Source organism: Tamandua tetradactyla, chromosome 14, assembly GCF_023851605.1.
Source record: "Tamandua tetradactyla isolate mTamTet1 chromosome 14, mTamTet1.pri, whole genome shotgun sequence".
Classification (NCBI taxonomy): Eukaryota; Metazoa; Chordata; class Mammalia; order Pilosa; family Myrmecophagidae; genus Tamandua; species Tamandua tetradactyla.
Window position 1 is genome coordinate 607,809 of NC_135340.1, and position 10,087 is coordinate 617,895.

At 53.2% G+C, this 10,087-nt stretch overlaps 1 protein-coding gene across 2 annotated transcripts in view; it reads right to left on the minus strand.

Annotated features, from left to right (window-relative positions):
* GNG2 (G protein subunit gamma 2) overlaps positions 1-990 on the minus strand; it is a 104,335-nt gene extending 103,345 nt beyond the window's left edge. Inside the window, exon 1 of one of the 2 annotated variants that reach the window (XM_077126765.1) lies at positions 926-990. The gene's annotated coding sequence lies outside the window, so the exon portion shown is untranslated. Of the gene's footprint in view, positions 1-584; positions 665-925 lie in introns of those variants that run through there. The other variant, XM_077126761.1, reaches the window with a different exon arrangement.
* Positions 991-10,087: the final 9,097 nt, after the last annotated feature.

Below are 10,087 nucleotides of genomic sequence, written 5' to 3' on the forward strand. Positions count from 1 at the left end.
CCCTGGGGAGGGGTGCAGCTGCAGGTGGCCCCCGCTCCCTGGGGAGGGATGCAGCTGCAGGTCACCGGCCGCGACGGCAGGCGCCCGAGAGGAGGGGCGCACAGCCGGGCCGGGGGCGCCGCCTTCCTGGGAAACTGCCCCTCGAGCAGAATTCAAGCCTTTGTTGGCACATTCCGAGTACAAAAGATTTAACGGTAGCATCAAAAATAGCCAAATCGCAGCCATCCTATCCACCCCTGCCCTCCGCGAGGAAGACAGCGCGGGAGCGTCTGCTCTGCGGAGAGCTCCCGGGCGGGGGCTGCGAGGCGGCCACCCCGAGCTCGGCCCCCCGGCCCAGCCGATTCCCGCGAACCTGCTTCCCCGGAGAACCAGGCGGGCAGCCTCTCCGCGCAAGCGCCTCTCCCGCCGTCTCCAGGCTGAGCGCCACGGCCAGCGGTTAAGGCAACCGCGCCAGGGACCGGGTCCGCCCTCCGGAGCGAGCGCGGCCCCAGGCCGCAGGCAGCGCCGCTGCTCCCCTCCGCGCTGGCCCGAGGCGGCGGGCGCCGGGCGCTCGGGGTGGAAGGGCGCGGCCCGGGCTCGCTTACCGTGCGCACTCGGGAGCCCGGCTCTGGTCCCCGCCTCGGAGCCGCTCGGTGCCGGCGCCCGCCCGCCCAGCAGTGCTGGTAGCTGCCCACGGGGGGCGGAGGCAGTGGCTGCGCGTGTGCGCGTGTACGAGTGTGCGCGTGTGCGCGTGCCACCGCTGGGACTAGTCCCCACCCAGCTTTGTCTCCGACCCGCGTCCTCTCCGCAGGGAGCCGCGCTCTGGCCCTCCCTCCTCCTGGCCGCCCTTCGCGGCCTTCTTCCCCGCCCAGGCCGCCCGGGGGCCGTCTCTGCCGCCTTGCCCCTCCCCGGGCTACCGATGTCCCTTCAGCCTAGAGCCCCTCACCCTTTGTTCGAGGTCCCTCCGGGGCTTGCTTCCTCCAGAGGCGGCCCCCTCCACACGTCCCGCCTTTCCGGCCCGAACGTGGCTGCTGCTGCCGCTGCCCAGCTTTGGGACCCTCAGGCCCTGGAGCTCCGGCCTCAACCGTATCCAGGTTCCCCCGTCCCCAGCCAACCAGCTAGCGGGGAGCCTGCAGCCGGCAGCTTCCGGTTGGAGCATTTTTCTCCGTGGCCACCATTCCATGCACTCAACCTCTCCAAGGCCCCGCGACCCCCGAGGGAAGAACGGCCCAGCTGCGCTTCTCGTCGGGCATGCCCGGACCTCGCCCTGCAGCCCGGCCTGTGCGGCCCAGGAGTGACCGTCGGTTCCCAGCTCCTCAGTGGAGGGAGGCGGCGGGCTGAGCCCGACCGCGAGCCCGAGGGGACGCCCTGGTCCTCTAATCCCCTTTTCCCTTTAGGATGCGGTGCAGTGTCGGGTCCTACGTGGGCTGCAGAGACAGCTGTCTGCAGTGCTGACCCGCAGCTGTCAGTGTGAATTTGGGTAAATGATTTAGGTTCTAGGTGCCTCGGTTCCCTCATCAGCAAAATGGAGATGATGTGGTCAGACTCGGCTGTGGACATCTGAGAATTAAACGAGACGATGCACAAGGTGCTAACACTCGTCCCTGGGCCCAGACGGGGCTGCCCCGGTCAGTGTGAGGGTCCCAGGCTGCCCAGCGGCCGGACTCAGTTGGATCAGCCCCACCCTGAGGCACCTGAGCCAGGACTCTGAGGAAGCAGGGACTAAACACGGGACAGGCAGGGGCACCCTCGCTCCAGTGTCCAGTTAAAAAGCCTCTCCTTCAGAAACTGCCCGGAAAGCCGATCTACCGGCCCCCCAAAATTAATCCCCTAATCTCTCAATCCATCTCTCCTTAACCCTCAAACCAGCAAACAGGAAATGTCAGAAACCAGGGCTGGCCAGGCTGACTCTGCTCAGGATACCACCAGGGGGGCCTTCCCAGCACCCCTGGGGACCAGCGGGTGAAGCAGACATGAAGAGGATTCAATTTCTGAGCAGACACCCCGGGTACTTCCGTTCTGATTTGATGTTCACGAACAGAGTTTGCTCACTTCCTCCTGGAAACCTTTAATCAAAATCGACCCTGATGTCAACTCACGAACATCTGAAAATTACAAAATGGACTGTTTTAGATTAAAATTTGGGAACCACTTTAGAATTACTGTAGTGGGAGAGGATCAGGCCTGGATCTGACAGCCTGAGTGAGCCCCGTGAAAGTCAGATGGGAATCGCCCCCAAGTCAGGTGCAAGAGGTCAGACGGGAATCTCCCCCAAGTCAAGTGCCAAAGGTCACCAAGAGCTTTTAATGACAAGTCTGAAAATGTGTGATGCCAAGTCTAAGAAAAATGAGCAGAACGCTATTAATGGTTGAAAACAAATGTTTGCTCAAATTTAGACCAGTGGATTCTGGCTTTAACTCCAGATACAAATAGATCTCTCTCTCTCTCCCTCTCTCTCTCTCTAATCCCCCTCCCCAGCCAGCTCTTCTCCCTCTCTCTATCTCTTTTTCTCTCTCAACTATTAGGCAGTGGTTGGTATTTATCTTTAAGCGTATACAGGAAAACCTCTTTCATGCAAAAAAAAACCTTGAGGAACTTGGCCTGCCGCCTTCTAATCAATTCCTCCATCTCCAGCTGTTATGAGACCCTCGGAAAGCTGACCCGGCCAGCGCTGTGAAGTGCCGGCCAACCGGTCTTCAAATCTGAAGACTCGATCTTAAGGTCTGAGATCATTTTCTCTTACTATGCACTCAAGTTTCTCACACTGGATCTGCAAAGTGTTCGTTTCTCGGGACATGTCTCCATGCTATCCATCGTTAACCGTGACCCTGTGCGGATTTCACCAATGCAGAAGATAAAAGCCAGTAAAATACATAAACGTCCACCAGTGGTCCTATTTGTGAGCGTTCATGTCCGGGAGTATTTCTAACATCTATCTCATAGAGAAGGTGGTAAAGACACCGGAATTTGGTTCTGATCTCTCTCTTGTGTTACTGACCGTGGTCCTGGATGTTTCACAGAGTTATCATTTTATAGTCCCCAAATTATATAATTACCTTCATCTACAGCCTGTTCTTTCCAGAGTCCCCATTGCATTTAAAGAGTATACGGCCCAGTAACCACAGCAGGAAAATGAGAGTAATCCCACGTTTTCCTAGTCCTTGCATTTCCACCATCAAACTATTTTCCTGCCGCAGTTTTATCACACAAATGCTTTGGGTTTTTCCCATGTGACTGCAGTAGCGCCACTTTGCTCTCCTACCTTCTGTCTTACTCTCTTTTAAGCTATCCCACTAGAAATGCTTCTCTAAAATGAAGAGTTGACCACGTCACTGCTCTGCTACAATGCTTCACCATCTGCGGGCACAGAGACACAAACCCTGATTCTCGGGCGCAGCATCCACGGCCATCAGCAGGGGCCTCCTCTCACACCCTCCACAGAGAGGCTCGTCCCTCCGCAAGGCCGCGTCTCCTGACTGGGCTCTGGAAACAGGCTGTTCCTTTTGCCAGAAATGCCTTCTCCCTTCCCTGTTCGTCCACTGGTGAATCCTGCTGCTCCCTTAGGGTCGGCCTCTCTCAGAACCACCCTGTCCTGTGCACAGCCGGTCCTGCTGCTCTGGGATTGCAGGCACCTCACCTGGACCCCGAGCTCAGCACCGAGGACATGGCTTCCTTGATTTCTTATCCATCCCTCCCATCCGCTAGTGTTTGGGCCCCTGAGGTTTGGGACCATGTTGTGTTCACTTTTCTTTTCACACAGCATCGGAGCTAACAGATGTCCTTACAATGAAAAGTTGCCATTGGCAGAAGTTCCAGAACTGTTTTTGTATTCCTTTGAGTGCCTGGAAGGGGAAAAAAAGGAAGTCTCAAATATGAGAATCGGTCATGGATTAAGAAACAATAATCGCTCTTTTTTTAATCTTCAGATTGTATGCAGGAAAACATGCTACATGGACAGCTAATTCTGAGTATCTGTAATATTGGAACCTAAAGAATCCTGGGGCGCCCCATGGTTCCGTTTCTGCCTTGAATTGCTTATAACCACAGTATGGCAACAAAAAGTAACTTAAAAAATAAATGTTAAAGAGAAATGGAAAAAATAAAAATAAAGCCAATCTTCACTTGCGTCTCCAGGTGAACTCTACAGGGAAACAAGCTGTGATCCAGATGCATTTCTCACAGCCCCCGACTCCCCCAGCTCTGGTCCAGCTGCCCCAGGCCTCCCACATGCTAAATCCCCGGACTCCCTCTCTGATCTCTCTATAGTACTGCTTCTCTTTTCCTCTCTCTCCCCCCACCCCATGCCCAGCCAACTCTTCACTGTTTCAGTTGCCCTGCCCTTTCCAAGCCCTCCCTTCTTCTCCACCCGTATCTCGGTTTGGCTCTTCCTCTGTCCTCCCTCGTTCCCTCATATCGGAGAAGAGCCAAACCCCAGGCCAGCAAAGCCCTCCTGGAGTGCGTGTGGGGGCTGTGCAGGGAAGGGTGGGCTGGGGGCACGAAGTGAATTCATGCATTGGTAAGTCTTGTCACATTCATCCAGGATCCCTTTAATGACTTGCTTAATTGTGCTGAGTGGTCAAGAATAAACAGACTAATTAATTAAAATTGCTGAGCTATTATTCTATCACTGAAAACCCAGGATTCCAGGAATTTCTTACATAAGCTAAGGGGAATGGAGGCCTCTCTGAAGACTTCCTCCAAAAGGCATAACCTTGACCTGATCTATGCAACCATGTCCTCACCCCGAACCCACCGCCAGCTGTCCGAGCCTGACCCCAGCTGTTAGGAACTGGGAAAAAGGAATGGTGTAAGGAGAGCCAGGGGTTGTTGGGGTGGGCAGTCGTGGTCTTTCTGGAGAGAGAGTGGTCGGCCTCACTCAAGAAAGCGCTGTCGGAGCGGCAGACTCGTCCTCTAGGTCTGGGGACAATCACTGATCACTGTCTTTTCCCTTTGCCCTGGCTACAGTCAGTGCAAAGCCACCTGGATTCTTCTCTGATATTGCCTGAAACATCATAAATTACACTCATTGGGGTGTTAATCCAAATGTGTGCGTTTTAAGTAGGGAAAGCCCTGGAGGGTGTATTAGCGATGAATGAGTTCATGAAATCTGCTTTCCTAACCTGGATGGGAGAGCAGAGTGCAAATGCTGCCACAGGGGGGAAGAGGGGGGAGCCGAGGGAAGCCGGGAGTTGGGGAGGGCTCGGGGACTAGTGGTGAGCTGTGGGTTCAGCCAGGAGGACACGGCCATGCAGAAAAGCAGAAGGCGCGAGATGGGAAGGGAAGCACAACCAGAGCTGGCCGTAAGTGAAAAATAAAAGGTAAGAGTGCCTGGATGTGGCTGCCAACAGGTGTGCCAGGGGTCTGGCCAGCAGGAGCTGGGACTGGGCATCCCACGAGGGGGCTGCCTCTGTGGCGCGGAGCCCCCCGTGAGCAGGAGGTGTCCTACTCTCCACCAGCGGAAAGTGGGGCCAGGCTATCGGCCAGAGTGAGACAAGAGTCTAAACCAGATGAATTATTACAGTAAAAACAGACACAGTGATTCTGCAAAATAAAACTTGCCCCCTTGAAAAATGTCCCTTCAGACCGATATGGAAATGCAGGGACAGCAGAGCCAAGCAGCAAGCTCGAGTGGAGGGAATCAGCAACAAGGGATGACAGAAGCGAGAGCCCACTGTGCACAAGCCAAGCCTTCAGGAGAGTCACGGGGGAAGGATGCAAAGTGGAGAGACTAATATCACGTGAGTAAATCACCGTGAAGTGTCGTCAAAGAAAATCTGTACATAATAACACCAATAATTTGCAGGCAAAGCAGAAAGGCAAGCTTTGCTTTTTCTGTGCCAAGTATGTGGACCAGACAGGATGATCTATTTTGACAATAAATAGGTTGGCAAGTGAAGAGAAAGAATTAAAAACAACATCTGAAGGTAATTTGTCTGTGTCTTTGTTGATTTCCCTCTATAAAGGGTCATCACAGATTTGCTTACGACGCTGGTCCCCCTAGTTTTGTTTTTCTCCCAAGTTTTAAGGGTTTCAGCCTTGAATTTTTCTGCAGTAGAATTAGAGAACAGAACTGTCAGCACGGCAGGGAGAAACGTGAAGCTGTGCAACTGGTGAATCTGCCCACTCCCCGAGGCCTGGCTCTCACCTCTGTACCCTCTGCTGTCCCGCCGCTGGGTGTGTGCTCGAAGCACGGTGTCCGGCTTAACAAACAGACCCCAGGGAGGAGAGCCATGAGTACTACTAACCGTTTTTGAAAATACAGGAATATTCATTTCACAAAATCAGGCAAAATCCTAAGAGAATTAGCAAACAAACCACCAAGGCTGCTTAAAATATTATTAAAAACGTGCTCAGGGGTCAGAAAATGAGGAGAGGATGTGGGAAGGTGGAAAATGTGACAGTGATTTTGAGAAAGGAAAGACCCTGACGCAGCCTGCCCACAGAGACTGTAATTCGCTTAGACGGTGACGCTGCGCCATGTGCAGACAGCTCCTAGGCAAGGAAAGTTTTGTCAGCTGCTCACTCTTCTTACAAAGCTGCAAACTTCCGAGGGGGCATTTTCAGTAAGTAGTGTGAAACAGTTTATATACCCTCCCATGATATACTACAAACATGATTTCTGTACATTAGTAAGAAGTTATTCAACATTCTTTAAGTATTGGTTGTATGATCAAGCAGGAAAATTTCAACAGTGCAGTTAGAATTATGTGGTCTAAAATAAATTGGGAAATCTCAAAATAATCTATAAACAAGATTCCTTAGCAAATGACAATTTTTACTTATGTAGTTTTGAAAAAGGAATGTCTGGATTATTGTTTCCCCGCCCCCTGCCAGTCCTGGGTACAGCACTTCTCACGCGGTTATGTTCACTATTCTCTACCCAGGACACTTGAGCACTGCCTGGCTCAGCGCCGTATCTCTAGGACCTTGTGTGGTGCCCAGTGGTGCACAGCACGTACATGTGCAATTCATGTTTGCTGCGTATATGAATAAGTCAAAAACATGCCAAGAAAGGTGCAGAGATTAACTTCAGGAGGAAGATTATAAGCCAGACATCTGTAGGTTTATTTGTCATTTTAAAAAGTCAATAAAGGGTGGACCACGGTGGCTCAGAAGCAGGGTTCTCACCTGCCATGCTGGAGACCTGGGTTCGATTCCCGGTGCCTGCCCATGTTAAAAAAAAAAAAGTCAATAAAGTCCTATAGTTTCTAATTACTACAGCAAGTTTATTAATTATACACTTTCACTTATGGGTTTGTTTTCAAATTAAGAGTGGGTGACTTGCTTAAGCGCATCATTGTCATTGATTGCTTCTAGGCTCAGGGACCAAAATTCGCCCAGACCACAGCCAAGTCATTTGATAACTGTTAAAATGTTTATATACAATCCATCCTCAAATTTCTCCATCTAGAAGACAGATTTGTACCAACTGGTAAGGGAAAGCATGATATTACTAAAAAATCCTAAAAACAAAACTAATGCAAGAGAGAAAAAACTACAAGAAGACTAGATACATCGCTGGTTTTACATCTGAAGAAGATGGCAGCAATAACCTCAAATAATAATCAAGAAGGAAAAAAAAGTATGTGAACCTTAGCTGAGGGGACACTACTAGGAAAAAATAAGAATTCAAGAAAGAAATGAAAGGAAAGTGTTTAGGATAGTTTTGTTTAAAATGTGACAGACTCCCATTTTATTCTGAAGACAACAGTTTAAGGATGCGTGGAAGGGTTTCCGTGTGTGACAGTCACCAGATGGGAAAATAAAAGCACCTTCTATCCTAAGTCTCTGGGCAGGTCGCTGTGCCCAGCCTTGCGGCAGGGTCCCACTGTGCCTGCTACATCATAAGCACCCACGACATCTTTGTTGAATGAACTTTACAAAAACATCAGCAATATGTAAATGAACAGATTTAGCATTAATGACAGTCAAAACCCTTGGTTCTGGTACAGATGGTGAAAAAAGCGGGCATCCCATTAGAAACAGGCTTTAAAATTGTGAAAAGATTTCTCTGTAGGTTCAGTGTGGAATGAGAGTGAAGAGAAGGAACCCTCAACAGACATGGGGGGGTGCAAGCAGGGCCTGGTGTGCCCAGAGCTCAGGTCTTGTCTCCGAACTTCCTCTGACAGCCAGACCGCCGGTCCCCCCTCCAGACTGCTGGTCCCCCCTCCAGACTGCTGGTCCCCCTCCAGGAGCCAGACCCCCCTCCAGACGCCGTCCTTGGCGCCCCCCGCCCCCACGCAGGCGCCGTCCCCCAGGCTGGCTTCTCCCGAGTCCGGAGAACTCTCCTCTACGACCCAACCTCAGGCTCCTCGGGAGGGAAGCCCCCTCCCGGCCCCTCCGGACATGGGCGCAGACGTCCTGGGCGCCTCCTCTTGCTGCTGGGACCAGGCTCTCGGGACAGTCACTCAGGACAAGGCGTTGCAATGAGAAGCTGTCCTTCGCCCCTTCCTGCTGTCCTCGGCACGGAGACGCGCAGGCCCTGGCCACGCCCTGCCCTGGACACAAGTCCTCTGGGTCGCCCCAGCCCAGCAGGGGGGCGTGAGGGTGAGAGCCCACCGGGGACCTGATTTTTCTCATGAGAGCCTTTTTCGTTTTTAAGTAAGATTTCTGAAAAGAGAACTCAGCCGAGAATCACCAAAGGCAATTTAATCTGCTCTTAGGAGGCAGAAATGTGAAAATTTGCTTTTAAAATTAAAGGGGGGGAAACACTCAAAGGAACAGGCAAAAGAGAGTAAGAAGACGAACAGAGACAAAGAACCAAGAGGCAACTGTGTTGTTTGCCAAAGCTCCCAGGGGCAAAATTCTAACTCGGTGAACCGAGGGGAGAGGTAGACAAAACGGAGGCATTACTGGAATTTGTCATTTTAAAGCATTTACTTTTTATCCAAAATTAGGAATAATTTAAATCTACATACAATTCAATGGGAAGCTTATTAATTACCAGCAGGAAATAAAATTGACTTGGTCCCTTATGTCATGAAGTCTTCGTTCTAGCTGGGGGAAGCAGAAAACAGAGCAGTTAATGAATAAATACAACTATGTGAGACGGCATCAAGTTCTGTGAAGAAAAATGAAACGGAGTGAAGGGGCGGAGAGACACGTGAAGTGGGAGAAGGCAGGCGGTCTCTGATCCCGCCCCCCACCCTCCCGGGTCACCCCCCACCCTTCTTGGCAACAGCGTCAGAGAGCTGCTCGCCAGATGAGGAAAAGAAGAGGTTCTGTTTTAAAACATGGAAGAGACGTTACTTCTCATTTCACAAAGGGAAAGATCTAACTCATAGAGCAGCGTTCCTAACTTCTGGCCTGTTGGAACATTCTCATAACGGAGGACAAAGTCGGGGGTGCGAGGGGGCTGGGCGCAGAGTTCCCACGTGCCGGCGGCGCGCCCGGGTTGGGTTCCCGCGCAATGCCCCGAAACAAGCAAACAAGCAAAAATTCCGCACATGGTGCTGCGACAACGGGACACTCGCCTGGCAAAGAGCGAAAGGTGGCCCCGCCACACAGCCTGCAGGAAAGGAGAGGAGGACGCGGTTCTGTGTGTGCCGGCTCCGTGCTCGGAGGCCGCCAGCACCCGCCGCCCGAGCGCAGACACCCGGGTCCAGGAGCCGCGTCTGCCCGGGGCCCGGGGCCTCCTCTCCCGGTGGGACAAAATCCGACGGTGCGTTGGGGAAGTGGCGGCTGAGGGTCCGGGTCATCACACCAGATAGTCCCCCTTCACGGCCAGCCCCGGCTTAAAAAGACATTTTCCCTTTTAACTGAACCGTGACCACCTCCGGGTCCAGAGCAGGAGTGGCGAGAAGACCCGGGGCGAGGCCTCGGCTGTCTGAGGACCCAGCTGAGCCCCTGCGGGCGCCACCCTCCTCGCCCACCACCCTCCTCGTCCCGCACTCGCCAGGCCGCAGGCGGGGGACGCGCACCTGCTGCGCCTGGTTACCAGGTTCCTGCGGGGCCAGGAAGGCGGGGACCCGGGAGGAGAGTGCAGTGCGCGGGGCAGGGGCGGGTGGGCGCGTGGGGCGGCGGGGGTGCGCGTGGGGTGGGCGCGCGCGGGACGGGCGGGGGCGGGCGGGGGCGGGTGGGCGCGCGGGGCCAGGCTGTGCCCGCGGAG